Source organism: Salmo salar, unplaced genomic scaffold, assembly GCF_965601325.2.
Source record: "Salmo salar unplaced genomic scaffold, fSalSal1 ptg000335l, whole genome shotgun sequence".
Lineage (NCBI taxonomy): Eukaryota > Metazoa > Chordata > Actinopteri > Salmoniformes > Salmonidae > Salmo > Salmo salar.
Genome location: NW_027675353.1, coordinates 1422501 through 1440000, shown reverse-complemented (window position 1 = coordinate 1440000; position 17500 = coordinate 1422501). Strand labels below are relative to the sequence as shown.

At 48.5% G+C, this 17500-nt stretch overlaps 1 protein-coding gene across 1 annotated transcript in view; it reads right to left on the bottom strand.

Annotated features, from left to right (window-relative positions):
- Nucleotides 1-15748: 15748 nt before the first annotated feature.
- Nucleotides 15749-17500, bottom strand: part of LOC145875766 (uncharacterized) — a 5218-nt gene continuing 3466 nt past the window's right edge. Inside the window, exon 2 of the mRNA XM_082971581.1 lies at nt 15749-17500. This exon is cut by the window's right edge and continues 2729 nt beyond it. The gene's annotated coding sequence lies outside the window, so the exon portion shown is untranslated.

The window sequence follows — 17500 nt, the reverse complement described above, 5'->3', positions numbered from 1 at the left end:
CAGGTCATCATCAATATAAAGGATATTATCTAAACATTTCCTACAGAGACCATCAGGTCATCATCAATATAAAGGATATTATCTAAACATTTCCTACAGAGACCATCAGGTCATCATCAATATAAAGGATATTATCTAAACATTTCCTACAGAGACCATCAGGTCATCATCAATATAAAGGATATTTAAAAACATTTCCTACAGAGACCATCAGGTCATCATCAATATAAAGGATATTATCTAAACATTTCCTACAGAGACCATCAGGTCATCATCAATATAAAGGATATTATCTAAACATTTCCTACAGAGACCATCAGGTCATCATCAATATAAAGGATCATATCTCAAGCCTGCTCTCTCTATTGAATGTTTGATGACTTAACTTCATAATAATTAGCCTAGACTTACCAGAGTCTGTCTGTCTTTCCTTCAAATCAACACATTTATCCGACTTCTAATTGTACTGAGAAATATGTGCCACAGTTTCTACAGCCATTTTGTAACTGCGTGGGCTACAAACTTATTTATAATTTCATGTGAGGAAATCACATATTTTCTGACGCTCTTGCAGAGGAAGTAGTCTATATTACAGACTTCAAAATCCTTTTTATATTCATCTCAAATACACTACAAGTTTTAAATTCCCTACATTGCAGGAAAGTTCTCATGCAAAAGGTTATACAGTTCAGATCCTGTACAGAGTTTGTCTTTGGTTTCGGGAAGGCTGAAAGATAACATTGAAATCCCCCCAAGTATTGAAAACAGGATGTTAACTTAGTCACAAGGTTGGGCTAACTACAGTAGTGTTGCAAAATCCTTTACACCCCACTCTTCCCCATCAGTCTTAAGAACAAAACATGTGGTTTAATGTAGATACATTTAGATACAACAGAAACAACATGTGGTATTCTCAACTTCTCTTTTAACAGAACAGAGACATTTCAGAGGAAAGGCTGGTGGGAAGTGTTATAGGAGGACGGGTTCATTTTTATGGCTGAAATGGAATAAATAAATTAATTCCATTTATTCCATTCCAGTCTTTACACTGAGCCTGTCCTCATATTGCTCCTCCAACAGCCTCCTCTGGTTTGTATGTGAAAGTATGCAGGTATTCATGTTGTTGTGGAGGGAAATTATATTTAAACAAAATACTTTTAAAAGGTATAATGCAGCCGTAAAAATAAAATAAAATCAGACAGTAGAATCAGACCTGCTCCCTGACTTTTAACACTAGAATCAGTCCTATATGATAATATCAGTTTTTACCTTTATTTAACTAGGCAAATCAGTTGAGAAAAAATTCTTATTTTCAATGACGGCCTACGAACAGTGGGTTAACTGCCTTGTTCAGGGGCAGAACGACAGATTTTTACCTTCTCAGCTCAGGGATTCGATCCAGCAACCTTTCAAGTACTGGCTCAACACTCTAACCACTAGACTACCTGCCACCTCTACACTCTAACCACTAGGCTACCTGCCGCCCCTCCACTCTAACCACTAGGCTACCTGCCGTCCCTCCACTCTAACCACTAGGCTACCTGCCGCCTCCACACTCTAACCACTAGGCTACCTGCCGCCTCCACACTCTAACCACTAGGCTACCTGCCGCCTCTCCACTCTAACCACTAGGCTACCTGCCGCCTCTACACTCTAACCACTAGGCTTCCTGCCGTCCCTCCACTCTAACCACTAGGCTACCTGCCGCCCCTCCACTCTAACCACTAGGCTACCTGCCGCCTCTCCACTCTAACCACTAGGCTACCTGCCGCCTCTACACTCTAACCACTAGGCTTCCTGCCGCCCCTCCACTCTAACCACTAGGCTACCTGCCGCCTCTACACTCTAACCACTAGGCTACCTGCCTCCCCTCCACTCTAACCACTAGGCTACCTGCCACCCCTCCACTCTAACCACTAGGCTACCTGCCGCCCCTCCACTCTAACCACTAGGCTACCTGCCGCCCCTCCACTCTAACCACTAGGCTACCTGCCACCCCTCCACTCTAACCACTAGGCTCCCTGCCCCCCCTCCACTCTAACCACTAGGCTACCTGCCTCCCCTCCACTCTAACCACTAGGCTACCTGCCCCCCCTCCACTCTAACCACTAGGCTACCTGCCGCCCCTCCACTCTAACCACTAGGCTCCCTGCCCCCCCTCCACTCTAACCACTAGGCTACCTGCCCCCCCTCCACTCTAACCACTAGGCTACCTGCCGCCTCTACACTCTAACCACTAGGCTACCTGCCGCCTCTACACTCTAACCACTAGGCTACCTGCCGCCCCTCCACTCTAACCACTAGGTTACCTGTCGTCCCCAAATGAGGCCTAACTGAATGATAAGAAGGATGAAGGGGTTGATGTAATGTAGAAAGACAATAGTGTAATGATGAGTTTGTGTTATGCCTATTTATCAGCAGCAAATCATTTGACCACACCCCCTTGTGGGTTAATAATATTCTCTTTTATGTTTTACTTTCCACAAATCAACTGTTGTGGGTCTGTTTTATTGACTGTAACTCGAACACTAATCACATGTATTGTAAGGAAATGAACACATGCTATGAGTTACAGTAGGCCTTTAGAGTGATGTAAAACATGTCCTGGACTCTGTCCAAGTTGATGAGCGGGAAACAAACAATAGCAGTCAACCTTCACAGCCGGCCCATCGACACTACTCCTAAACTATACCACAACTAATTTCACACATGATAAGAGTTATCCTGATCAGCTGGCCCATCGACACTACTCCTAAACTATACCAAAACTAATTTCACACATGATAAGAGTTATCCTGATCAGCTGGCCCATCAACACTACTCCTAAACTGTACCAAAACTAATTTCACACATGATAAGAGTTATCCTGATCAGCTGGCCCATCGACACTACTCCTAAACTGTACCAAAACTAATTTCACACATGATAAGAGTTATCCTGATCAGCTGGCCCATCGACACTACTCCTAAACTATACCAAAACTAATTTCACACATGATAAGAGTTATCCTAATCAGCTGGCCCATCGACACTACTCCTAAACTGTACCAAAACTAATTTCACACATGATAAGAGTTATCCTGATCAGCTTGCCCATCGACACTACTCCTAAACTGTACCAAAACTAATTTCACACATGATAAGAGTTATCCTGATCAGCTGGCTGTCACGTCCTGACCAGCAGATGGAGCTGTTGTTGTAGTTTTGGGGTCAGGACGTGGCAGTCTTGTGTTCTGTGTTGGTCTTGTGACTCCTAATCAGGAACAGCTGGGGATCGTTGTTCCTGATTGGGAGTCATATATGTAGGAGTATGGTTGTCACTTGGGTTTGTGGGTAGTTGTTTTTACACTGCGTGTATTAGCCTGTAAAACTGCTACTGTTGTCACCGTCATTGTTTTTTCAAGTGGATGCTTTACTCTTTTTTTGGTAATAAATAACCATGAGTATTCACATACCTGCTGCGCCTTGGTCCATTCATGAAGACAACCGTTACAGAACTACCCACCACCAAAGGACCAAGCAGCAGAAGAGGAGGAGGCCACAGGTGAAGGAAATGGAAGAATGGACCTGGCAGGACGAGAGAAAATTCTGGGCGGACAAGTTAAGGGAGCTAAGGGAACCCGAGAGGCAGCCCCAAGATTTTTTTTGGGGGGGGCACACGGGTAGTTTGGCCAGGCCAGGGAAGAGCCGTAAGCCAGCTACCTGTGACTACAGGGCGGTGCGTACGAGGTGGAGGGCGTCATGTTACGCTGAGGTGCGCACCATCTCGCCTATACGGAAGCACAGCCCAGTGCGCCCAGTACCAGCGCCCCGCAGGTGCCAGGGCAAGGGGAGCATCGAGCCGGAAGGGGTGATGCCAACCCTGCACTCAAGACCGCCAGTACGCCCTTTCGGTCCGGTGTTTCCCGCTAGACACACTAGCATGGAGGTGCGTGTCTCCAGGCTGGTACGTCCAATACCTGCCCCACGCATCAGGAGTCAACAGTCGTCGGAGCTGCCCGCCAGTCAACAGTCGTCGGAGCTGCCCGCCAGTCAACAGTCGTCGGAGCTGCCCGCCAGTCAACAGTCGTCGGAGCTGCCCGCCAGTCAACAGTCGTCGGAGCTGCCCGCCAGTCAACAGTCGTCGGAGCTGCCCGCCAGTCAACAGTCGTCGGAGCTGCCCGCCAGTCAACAGTCGCCGGAGTGGCCGGACTGCGCTGAACTGCCGGAGTGGTCGGACTGCGCTGAACTGCCGGAGTGGCCGGACTGCGCTGAACTGCCGGAGTGGCCGGACTGCGCTGAACTGCCGGAGTGGCCGGACTGCCCTGAACTGCCGGAGTGGCCGGACTGCCCTGAACTGCCGGAGTGGCCGGACCGCCCTGAACTGCCGGAGTGGCCGGACCGCCCTGAACTGCCGGAGTGGCCGGACCGCCCTGTTCTGCCGGAGTGGCCGGACCGCCCTGTTCTGCCGGAGTGGCCGGACCGCCCTGTTCTGCCGGAGTGGCCGGACCTCCCTGTTCTGCCGGAGTGGCCGGACTGCCCTGTTCTGCCGGAGTGGCCGGACTGCCCTGTTCTGCCGGAGTGGCCGGACTGCCCTGTTCTGCCGGAGTGGCCGGACTGCCCTGTTCTGCCGGAGTGGCCGGACTGCCCTGTTCTGCCGGAGTGGCCGGACTGCCCTGTTCTGCCAGAGTGGCCGGACTGCCCTGTTCTGCCAGAGTGGCCGGACTGCCCTGTTCTGCCAGAGTGGCCGGACTGCCCTGTTCTGCCAGAGTGGCCGGACTGCCCTGTTCTGCCAGAGTGGCCGGACTGCCCTGTTCTGCCAGAGTGGCCGGACTGCCCTGTTCTGCCAGAGTGGCCGGACTGCCCTGTTCTGCCAGAGTGGCCGGACTGCCCTGTTCTGCCAGAGTGGCCGGACTGCCCTGTTCTGCCAGAGTGGCCGGACTGCCCTGTTCTGCCAGAGTGGCCGGACTGCCCTGATCTGCCAGAGGTGCCCGCCTGCCCTGATCTGCCAGGGTGCCCGGCCTGTCAGGATCAGCCCGAGTGGTCCTCCTGCCCTCCGGTCCAGCCTGAGTGGTCCTCCTGCCCTCCGGTCCAGCCCGAGTGGTCCTCCAGCCCTCCGGTCCAGCCCGAGTGGCCCGCATGCCTTCCGGTCCAGCCCGAGTGGCCCGCATGCCTTCCGGCCCAGCCCGAGGGGCCCGCATGCCTTCCGGCCCAGCCCGAGGGGCCCGCATGCCTTCCGGCCCAGCCCGAGGGGCCCGCATGCCTTCTGGCCCAGCCCGAGGGGCCCGCATGCCTTCCGGCCCAGCCCGAGTGGTCCGCATGCCTTCCGGCCCAGCCCGAGTGGCCCGCATGCCTTCCGGCCCAGCCCGAGGGGCCCGCATGCTCTCCGGCCCAGCCCGAGGGGCCCTCCTGCTCTCCGGCCCAGCCCGAGGGGCCCTCCTGCTCTCCGGCCCAGCCCGAGGGGCCCTCCTGCTCCCCGGCCCAGCCCGAGGGGCCCTCCTGCTCCCCGGCCCAGCCCGAGGGGCCCTCCTGCTCCCCGGCCCAGCCCGAGGGGCCCTCCTGTCCCCCGGCCCAGCCCGAGGGGCCCTCCTGTTCCCCGGCTCAGCCCGAGGGGCCCTCCTGTCCTCCGGCCCGGCTCGAGGGGTCCGTCTGCCTGGTGCAGCTATCGGCTCCACCAAAGTGGGCGATGCCGAGGGTGGAGCAGGGTCCACGTCCTGCACCGGAGCCACCTCCAGGATAGGTGGGTTGGGGAGGGAGGGTGTAGCACAGTGCCGTCGGTGACGGCAGCCACCCTCCCTTCCCTCCCTTATTGTTTAGGGGTTATTGTTTATGGGTTTTGTTGGGGATTTTGTTTGTTGGTGTTTTTTCGTTGTTAGGTGCATTCCGGGGTCTGCACCTTGAGGGGGGGGGTACTGTCACGTCCTGACCAGCAGATGGAGCTGTTGTTGTAGTTTTGGGGTCAGGACGTGGCAGTCTTGTGTTCTGTGTTGGTCTTGTGACTCCTAATCAGGAACAGCTGGGGATCGTTGTTCCTGATTGGGAGTCATATATGTAGGAGTATGGTTGTCACTTGGGTTTGTGGGTAGTTGTTTTTACACTGCGTGTATTAGCCTGTAAAACTGCTACTGTTGTCACCGTCATTGTTTTTTCAAGTGGATGCTTTACTCTTTTTTTGGTAATAAATAACCATGAGTATTCACATACCTGCTGCGCCTTGGTCCATTCATGAAGACAACCGTTACACTGGCCCATCGACACTACTCCTAAACTATACCAAAACTAATTTCACACATGATAAGAGTTATCCTGATCAGCTGGCCCATCGACACTACTCCTAAACTATACCAAAACTAATTTCACACATGATAAGAGTTATCCTGATCAGCTGGCCCATCGACACTACTCCTAAACTGTACCAAAACTAATTTCACACATGATAAGAGTTATCCTGATCAGCTGGCCCATCGACACTACTCCTAAACTATACCAAAACTAATTTCACACATGATAAGAGTTATCCTGATCAGCTGGCCCATCGACACTACTCCTAAACTATACCAAAACTAATTTCACACATGATAAGAGTTATCCTGATCAGCTGGCCCATCGACACTACTCCTAAACTGTACCAAAACTAATTTCACACATGATAAGAGTTATCCTGATCAGCTGGCCCATCGACACTACTCCTAAACTATACCAAAACTAATTTCACACATGATAAGAGTTATCCTGATCAGCTGGCCCATCGACACTACTCCTAAACTGTACCAAAACTAATTTCACACATGATAAGAGTTATCCTGATCAGCTGGCCCATCGACACTACTCCTAAACTATACCAAAACTAATTTCACACATGAAAATAGTTAGCCTGTAGACAAGGTTACGTTTACAATAATCTGATGAGTGACAATATTAGGCCTATCAGTTGTCATATTGAACATGAAGAGGTGGGAGCATCTTGTAATTGACAGATGCAGTGAAAGGAGCATCTCTTTATCAAATCCTCCTTCAGAGTCACATGCAGGTAACACATTGTGATTTCTATATAATACTGTATCTGAAAGAGCAGATTCTGCAGGTTAAACATTGTGATTTCTATATAATACTGTATCTGAAAGAGCAGATTCTGCAGGTTAAACATTGTGATTTCTATATAGTACTACTGTATCTGAAAGAGCAGATTCTGCAGGTTAAACATTGTGTTTCTATATAGTACTGTATCTGAAAGAGCAGATTCTGCAGGTAAAACATTGTGTTTCTATATAGTACTGTATCTGAAAGAGCAGATTCTGCAGGTTAAACATTGTGATTTCTATATAGTACTGTATCTGAAAGAGCAGATTCTGCAGGTTAAACATTGTGATTTCTATATAGTACTGTATCTGAAAGAGCAGATTCTGCAGGTTAAACATTGTGATTTCTATATAGTACTGTATCTGAAAGAGCAGATTCTGCAGGTTAAACATTGTGATTTCTATATAATACTGTATCTGAAAGAGCAGATTCTGCAGGTTAAACATTGTGTTTCTATATGGTACTGTATCTGAAAGAGCAGATTCTGCAGGTTAAACATTGTGATTTCTATATAGTACTGTATCTGAAAGAGCAGATTCTGCAGGTAAAACATTGTGATTTCTATATAGTACTGTATCTGAAAGAGCAGATTCTGCAGTTTCCTTGACACTTACCTTTATCAAATAACTCTCAACATTCAAGAGGTGCAGCTTTATTTCCAAAGTTCCATTTTTCTTCAACAATATCCGTGTTGTCCATGTTTTAATCACATGACCACTCCAGCAGCAGCATTGATCTGGCAACTAAGCAAAAACTATTAACATAATCAAATTAAAACCTGCTATTCTGTCGTCAATGGATGAACGGCCAATAGCAACCAGATAGAAACTGATCGTGGTGCATGTGACCTCAGTTCTGGTTAGCTGCAGATGTCGAAACCAACTTGCTCAAGGTCTTTCCATGTCTGGGGAAAGATGAAACCAGGCCAGCGGGTGACTGTCTGAGACTGTCTGAGACTGTGGTTTTGAGTCACGTGGAGCCTTACATGTACAAAGGCAGAATTATGACCATGGACAGCTTCTTCACATCAATTCCCTGTCAGACAAGTTGATTGCAAAGAAGACTAGCCTGCTATGAACAGTGAACACACAAAGTTGACTAGCCTAGCCAGGTCATTATAGTATATACAGTATCTCTACCATATACAGACACCAACTACTATCCCCTTCTATTATGTTACTTTCACATTAGATGGCAAGACTCTGTAAATGGTACTAATACGGTACTTGCCGCTGGACTGTTGCAGTGTTCTACAATGTGCTCGACATGGCTGCTATCAACACGTGTTGTACAAGCAATGCCTTGTCAAGACAGTCAGCAGGAGAGATTTCATGATGGATCTGGCATGTGAGCTTTGTGAGAACCACATGAACGCAGAGAAAGAAGCTACAGTCACCAAGCAGGCAGCAGGTCCTGCTCTCCCTTTTCCCCCAGGCACCACATCTCCCTCGGGGGAGAAAGAAGCTACAGTCACCAAGCAGGCAGCAGGTCCTGCTCTCCCTTTTCCCCCAGGCACCACATCTCCCTCGGGGGAGAAAGAAGCTACAGTCACCAAGCAGGCAGCAGGTCCTGTTCTCCCTTTTCCCCCAGGCACCACATCTCCCTCGGGGGAGAAAGAAGACACAATGTCAAGTCGGCAGGTGCACACCGAACAAGGCCAATGAAAACCGATTAGATTTGTTTGTGGACGCGAAGCATAAAGAGAAGATGGGATTGATTCACGTGTAAAGGCGCGGTACAGTGTCTGATACAATCAACAAATTATTGTTTTAATATCTTGTCATCAATATATTTCCACAAATATGTATTTATGAAATTCATCTTTTACAATTGTTCACTGGTGCTTTTGATTAGGAATACAGCAAATCGTTTCACCAGCGGACCTGGCTGGTTTTATTATTATTATAGATTTTGTTGTTTCTAATTTGTCAAAAGAAACTGTAAATTGACTTTATTAATTACTATAACTCTATTACTAATCAAATCTACAAATACAGTTGATCAAATGGATTCCACTGTAGTGTTTTATTGTCAAGGAAATAGGCTGTAGGACAATTTTATTTTCTACTTTGTAGAATTAACAATTGTTGTTATTTTATTTATATATTTCCACTCATATTTCTTCATGTAATTTATCATTTACAATAGTTTATACACTATGTATCAAGTGTTTATTTAACAAACCATGTTTACACACCTTGCACCTTGCTGGTTGATATGCATCTGATGCATATGCTAAAGTGGACGCCTGGCAACTTTCTCTAGCGGGGACGTATAGGCTGATAGACCAGGTGGTTCTGGTGTTAAGGACTGGTAGATGGGTGTTCTGATAGGCTGATAGACAGGTGGTTCTAGTGTTAAGGACTGGTAGATGGGTGTTCTGATAGGCTGATAGACCAGGTAGTTCTAGTGTTAAGGACTGGTAGATGGGTGTTCTGATAGGCTGATAGACCAGGTGGTTCTAGTGTTAAGGACTGGTAGATGGGTGTTCTGATAGGCTGATAGACCAGGTGGTTCTAGTGTTAATTAATGACTGGTAGATGGGTGTTCTGATGGGCTGATAGACCAGGTGGTTCTAGTGTTAAGGACTGGTAGATGGGTGTTGACCATTCACTCATGCTGACCGGCTCCAGTACTTTGTTCTTGACTAAAGCCTCCAAGTCAGCCTAGACTTTTGGTCTGATAGCAGAAGCTACAGGTCCTGCTTTCAGAACCTTTGGTTTGCTGTCTGGCTTAATGCCAAGCTTCCCTGTGATGTCGTTCATACAACCCTGCTGTCCATTAAATCCATCTGTTTCTTTAAGATGGCAGGTAGGTCTGTGTCTCCACGTGTCATTGTCTGCACTGATGGCCAGTCCAGTGTGATTTTCTCCAACTATGAACATCCCAGTAGTGACGCATAGTCTCCTTTCAGGAGGTAGAGTGGCAGCTTTCAGTTTGTCTGTATACCTGAACTGTGACATCAGTGATGTCTCTCAAGGTGACAGATTCACCTGTGTAAGTCTTTAACACGAGGTGCGCTGGTTGAAGTGGAAGGTGTTTCAGTGTGATTTCCTGGTCTGATGAGTCACTCACCTCAGTGTTCTCTTACTCAACAGTGTGAACATGTTTCTTGTTTCCCGTTTTGCATTTTCTGTTCTCTTTTTGTTTCTAGAGGATTTGTCAAGTGTGTATTTTTTTACCACAGGCTGGACAATCCATGTCCTTACACCAGCATGTAGAATCCTGACATCCCTTTATACCACAGGCTGGACAATCCATGTCCTTACACCAGCATGTAGAATCCTGACATCCCTTTATACCACAGGCTGGACAATCCATGTCCTTACACCAGCATGTAGAATCCTGACATCCCTTTATACCACAGGCTGGACAATCCATGTCCTTACACCAGCATGTAGAATCCTGACATCCCTTTATACCACAGGCTGGACAATCCATGTCCTTACACCAGCATGTAGAATCCTGACACCCCTTTATACCACAGGCTGGACAATCCATGTCCTTACACCAGCATGTAGAATCCTGACATCCCTTTATACCACAGGCTGGACAATCCATGTCCTTACACCAGCATGTAGAATCCTGACATCCCTTTATACCACAGGCTGGACAATCCATGTCCTTACACCAGCATGTAGAATCCTGACATCCCTTTATACCACAGGCTGGACAATCCATGTCCTTACACCAACATGTAGAATCCTGACATCCCTTTATACCACAGGCTGGACAATCCATGTCCTTACACCAGCATGTAGAATCCTGACATCCCTTTATACCACAGGCTGGACAATCCATGTCCTTACACCAGCATGTAGAATCCTGACATCCCTTTATACCACAGGCTGGACAATCCATGTCCTTACACCAACATGTAGAATCCTGACATCCCTTTATACCACAGGCTGGACAATCCATGTCCTTACACCAGCATGTAGAATCCTGACATCCCTTTATACCACAGGCTGGACAATCCATGTCCTTACACCAACATGTAGAATCCTGACATCCCTTTATACCACAGGCTGGGCAATCCATGTCCTTACACCAACATGTAGAATCCTGACATCCCTTTATACCACAGGCTGGACAATCCATGTCCTTACACCAGCATGTAGAATCCTGACATCCCTTTATACCACAGGCTGGACAATCCATGTCCTTACACCAGCATGTAGAATCCTGACATCCCTTTATACCACAGGCTGGACAATCCATGTCCTTACACCAGCATGTAGAATCCTGACATCCCTTTATACCACAGGCTGGACAATCCATGTCCTTACACCAGCATGTAGAAGAAGCCTGATGTCCCACCTTGCCACAGTGGAAGCATGTGACTTGATTTTCCTGTCTCTGATTTTCAGTTGAAACTCTGCGCACTTTTCCTTTTTTTGTGATCAACTTTTTTATTTATTATAAAGGAACACAGACAAGAACAAATAGCAGCAGGAATGGTTATACAGCTAGAGACACAATACTGTTAAAATATATATCAGAACAAATAGCAGCAGGAATGGTTATACAGCTAGAGACACAATACTGTTAAAATATATATCAGAACAAATAGCAGCAGGAATGGTTATACAGCTAGAGACACAATACTGTTAAAATATATATTAGAATAAATAGCAGCAGGAATGGTTATACAGCTAGAGAAACAATACTGTTAAAATATATATTAGAATAAATAGCAGCATGAATGGTTATACAGCTAGAGACACAATACTGTTAAAATATATATCAGAACAAATAGCAGCAGGAATGGTTATACAGCTAGAGACACAATACTGTTCAAATATAAATATCAGTATATTATGTAAACCAGGTATTGCAGGTAAATACAATTATAATTAACCACATATAAAATCACTCACCTGAGCTGCATCAACCCCTCCTGGGACCACCCCAACCCACCCTCCATCCCCTCCTGGGACCACCCCAACCCACCCTCCATCCTCTCCTGGGACCACCCCAACCCACCCTCCAACCCCTCCTGGGACCACCCCAACCCACCCTCCATCCCCTCCTGGGACCACCCCAACCCACCCTCCATCCCCTCCTGGGACCAACCCAACCCACCCTCCTACACCTCCTGGGACCAACCCAACCCACCCTCCAACACCTCCTGGGACAGATTTTGACTCATATTGAGTGATAAGACTGAGCTATTTAAAAACACTTTTTCAACATTTCAAGATAGCAGTTAGTTCAGTTTGATCTTATTAAAGACAGCTGTATCATTTTTTTATTCATTTTGACATATTGTTTGGGACGACTTTTTTTGCTCTGTTTGAAGGCTGTCAGCTTCTTCTCAGGAAGAGAATCCCTTAGCCTTTCGACTAATTTTGGGTTAGTTCGACTAATTTTTGGTTAGTTCTCTCAAGAAGAACTAACCCATCTCAACATGACAGAAAGTAAGACAGGAGAACCTATTTCAACATGACAGAGAGTAAGTCAGGAGTCCCTGACCTTATCTTCTCTCAAGAAGATGTCTGGTAGGCCCATTTAAATACCTTTTTTGGACATTTCAAGAGCCGTCCGCCAGTCCGGAGCCGCCAGAGCCGCCCGCCAGTCCAGAGCCGCCCGCCAGTCCGGAGCTGCCCGCCAGTCCAGAGCCGCCCGCCAGTCCAGAGCCGCCAGAGCCGCCCGCCAGTCCAGAGCCACCTAAGTGGGCGAAGCCTAGGGTGGAGCGGAGTCCACGTCCCGAACCTAAGCCACCTCCAGTATAGGTGGGTTGGGGAGGGGGGGTGTAGCACTAGTGCCGTCGTTGACGGCAGCCACCCTCCCTTCCCTCCCTTTTTGTTTAGGGGGTATTTGGGTTTTGTTTTTGTTCTTGTTTTGGGGGGGATTTTGGTTTTTCTTTTTAGGTGCATTCTGGGGTCTGCACCTTTAGGGGGGGTACTGTCACGTCCTGACCAGCAGAGGGAGTAATTGTATTATATTTGGTCAGGACGTGGCAGAGGGGTATTTGTTTCATATGGTTCGGGTTGTGTGTGTTATTTAAGGGGTGTTTGATTTATGTAGTCTGGGGTTTAAGTTTTGTTCTAGTGTTGGTGTCACGTCCTGACCAGCAGATGGAGCTATTGTTTTAGTTTTGGGGTCAGGACGTGGCAGTTTTGTGTATGAGAATGTTTGTATTGTTGATTGGGACTTCCAATTGAAGGCAGGTGTGTTGAGTTGCCGTTGATTGGAAGTCCTATATAGGTGTGTGTGTTTTTCTTTGGGGTTATTGGTGGTTGTTCTTGCACTGCGTTTTTGTATGCCTGTAAGACTGTCCCTGTTGTGTTTATTGTTTTTTCAGTGGATGCTTTACTCCTTTTTTAAAAATTAAAATATGAGCATCCATATTCCCGCTGCGCCTTGGTCCTCCTTTCAACAGCACGAAGGATTTTGTGACAGAACCACCCACCAAAGGACCAAGCAGCAGAAGAGGAGGAAGCCACTGGAGAAAAAAAATGGAGGAATGGACCTGGCAGGACGAAAGACAATTCTGGGAGGACAAGTTAAGGGAGCTAAGGGAACCTGAGAGGCAGCCCCAACATTTTTTTTTGGGGGGGCACACGAGTAGTTTGGCCAGGCCAGGGAAGAGCCATAAGCCAGCTACCCGTGACTACAGGGAGGTGCGTATGAGGTGGAGGGCGCCATGTTACGCTGAGGTACGCACCATCTCGCCTATACGGACGCACAGCCCAGTCCACCCGGTACCAGCGCCCCGCAGGTGCCAGGGCAAGGTGAGCATCGAGCGGAAGGGGTCAAGCCAACCCTGCACTCAAGACCACCAGTGCGCCCTTTCGGTCAGGTGTTTCCCGCTAGACGCACTAGCATGGAGGTGCATGTCTCCAGGCTGGCACGTCCAGTACCAGCCCCACGCATCAGGAGTCTAGTGCGTCAGCCCAGTCTCGCCAGGCGTAAGTCGCCAGAGCTGCCCGCAAGTCAACAGTCACCAGAGCTGCCCGCCAGTCAACAGTCGCCAGAGCTGCCCGCCAGTCAACAGTCACCAGAGCTGCCCGCCAGTCAACAGTCGCCAGAGCTGCCCGCCAGTCAACAGTCACCAGAGCTGCCCGCCAGTCGTACGTCACCAGAGCTGCCCGCCAGTCGTACGTCACCAGAGCTGCCCGCCAGTCAGGAGTCACCAGAGCTGCCCGCCAGTCAGGAGCCGCCAGAGTGGCCCGACTGCCCGGAACTGCCAGAGTGGCCCGACTGCCCGGTTCTGCCAGGGTGGCCCGACTGCCCGGTTCTGCCAGGGTGGCCAGACTGCCCGGTTCTGCTAGAGTGGCCAGACTGCCCGGTTCTGCCAGACTGCCCGGTTCTGCCAGAGTGGCCAGACTGCCTGGTTCTGCCAGAGTGGCCAGACTGCCTGGTTCTGCCAGAGTGGCCAGACTGCCTGGTTCTGCCAGAGTGGCCCGACTGCCCGGTTCTGCCAGAGTGGCCCGACTGCCCGGTTCTGCCAGAGTGGCCCGACTGCCCGGTTCTGCCAGAGGTGCCTGCCTGCCCGGATCTGCCAGGGTGCCCTGCCTGCCCTCCGGCCCAGCCCGAGTGGCCCTCCTGTCCTCCGGCCCAGCCCAAGTGGCCCTCCTGTCCTCCGGCCCAGCCCGACTGGCCCTCCTGCACCCCAGCCCAGCCCGAGTGGCCCTCCTGCCCCCCGGCCCAGCCCGAGTGGCCCTCCTGTCCTCCGGCCCAGCCCGAGTGGTCCTCCTGTCCTCCGGCCCAGCCCGAGTGGCCCGCATGTCTTCCGACCCAGCCCGAGTGGTCGGTCTGCCAGGGTCAGCCCGAGTGGCCCGTCTGCCCGGTGCAGCTATCGGCGCCACCAAAGTGGGCGACGCCGAAGGTGGAGCGAGGTCCACGTCCTGCACCTGAGCCACATCCAGGATAGGTGGGTTGGGGAGGGAGGGTGTAGCACAGTGCCGTCGGTGACAGCAGCCACCCCCCTTCCCTCCCTTATTGTTTAGGGGTTATTGTTTATGGGTTTTTTTGTTGGTGTTTTCTGTTGGTAGGTGCATTCCGGGGTCTGCACCTTTAGGGGGGGGTACTGTCACGTCCTGACCAGCAGATGGAGCTATTGTTTTAGTTTTGGGGTCAGGACGTGGCAGTTTTGTGTATGGGAATGTTTGTATTGTTGATTGGGACTTCCAATTGAAGGCAGGTGTGTTGAGTTGCCGTTGATTGGAAGTCCTATATAGGTGTGTGTGTTTTTCTTTGGGGTTGTGGGTGGTTGTTCTTGCACTGCGTTTTTGTATGCCTGTAAGACTGTCCCTGTTGTGTTTATTGTTTTTTCAGTGGATGCTTTACTCCTTTTTTAAAAATTAAAATATGAGCATCCATATTCCCGCTGCGCCTTGGTCCTCCTTTCAACAGCACGAAGGATTTTGTGACAGTTGGTTTTCTATGGTTTATCTAGTTGTTCTGTTTCTTTGTTAGTCTGTGTGGCTCCCGATCAGGAACAGCTGTATGTCGTTGTTCCTGATTGGGAGTCATATATTAGGAGTGTGTTTTCACCTGGGGTTTGTGGGTTGTTGATTTTGTTCTAATTAAATAGAAAAATGAGCATATATATCTCGTCTGCGTTTTGGTCATCCACGACAGCCGTTACAACATGAGACAGGGAGAAGCAATGTAAAATCAATAATGAAATTGTTTTCACAATTAACATGCTTTTTCTTGTTTCAAGTATGTTTTATTATGAAAAGTACAATATAACCATGTATACTTGTACAACTATGGAGCGTATGTCCACATATAATTGTACAATTTGTTTTTCCAACATAAAAGACAAGAAATGATCACATTGGTATTTTAACGGTGTTATTGTAAGAGTTTAAATGTTTAAACAGAGGATACATCTAAAACAGGATAAAACAAGTGCAGTATGTTGTGAGAATGTTACTTTAACGTCGACTCATAACGTCACACTATAACTTCATGGGAGTCTTGTGGAAAGACTGCATGTTGTTTTGGGTGGATTGAGTGACGTCTTCATCAACATTTTGCAGAATATTCAGGTAATATTTTCACCTCTTGTCGGCTGCAGACATTCATAAGGAGTTCCAGTAGTTTATTTGTAATTCGCAGGTATTAAAAGTAATACATACATTGTAATTCCTTGTTGGATCTCTCTCACATACAGGACAGTACATACCAGAGGAGGCTGCTGAGGGGAGGACGGCTCATAATAATGTCTGGAACAGAGTGAATGAAATGGAACACATGGAAACCACGTGTTTGATACCATTCCACTCATTCCACTCCAGCCATTACAAGCCTGTCCTCCCTAAATAAGGTCCCACCAACCTCCTGTGGTACAAACACAAACAGTAAAATAAAACATAATAAATGCAAAGTGGTAAAAGATCTGAAAATATTACAAGCCTGTCATGTGTGAGTGTCCAGTGTGTGTCTGTGTGTCAGTGTTAAATGTGTCAGTGTGTGTGTGTGTCAGTGTTTGTGTGTTTGTGTCCAGAGTGTGTGTGTGTGTGTGTGTGTATCCAGTGTGTTTGTCAAGCATGTGTGTGTCAAGCGTGTGTGTCAAGTGTGTGTGTGTATCCAGTGAGTGTGTGTGTCCAATGTGTGTGTGTGTTTCCAGTGTGTGTGTTTGTCCAGTGTGTGTGTGTGTGTGTGTGTGTCCAGTGTGTTTCCATGTCCATTGTGCGTGTGTCCAGTGAGTGTGTGTGTGTGTGTCCAGTGTGTTTGTCCAGTTTGAGTGGGTGGCCAGCGTGTGTGTGTTCAGTGTGTGTGTGTGTGTGTGTGTGTGTGTGTGTCCAGTGTGTGTGTGTCCAGTGTGTGTGTGTGTGTGTGTGTGTGTGTGTCCAGTGAGTGTGTGTGCGTTTCAGTGTGTGTGTGTGTGTGTGTGTTCAGAGTGTGTCCAGTGTGTGTGTGTTCAGTGTGTGAGTATGTGCCCAGTGTGTGTGTGTGTGTGTGTTCAGTGTGTGTGTGTGTGTGTGTGTGTGTGTGTCCAGTGTGTGTGTGTCCAGTGCGTGTGTGTGTGTCCTGTGTGTGTGTGTGTTCAGTGTGTGTGTGTGTTCAGTGTGTGTGTGTGTTCAGTGTGTGTGTGTTGAGTGTGTGTATATGTGTGTGTCCAGTTTGTGTCCAGTGTGTGTGTGTGTGTCCTGTGTGTGTGAGTGTCCATTTTGTGTCCAGTGTGTGTGTGTCCAATTTGTTTCCAGTGTGTGTGTGTGTGTTGAGTGTGTGTATATCCAGTGTGTGTGTGTGTGTGTGTGTCCAGTGTGTTTCAGTGTGTGTGTGTGTGTCCAGTGTGTGTGTGTTTCAGTGTGTGAGTGTGTGTGTTCAGTGTGTGTGTGTGTACAGTGTGTGTGTGTGTGTACAGTGTTTGTGTGTGTGTGTACAGTGTGTGTGTGTGTGTGTGTGTCCAGTGTGTGTGTGTGTGTGTTTAGTTTGTGTGTGTTCAGTGTGTGTGTTGAGTGTGTGTGTGTATTGATAGT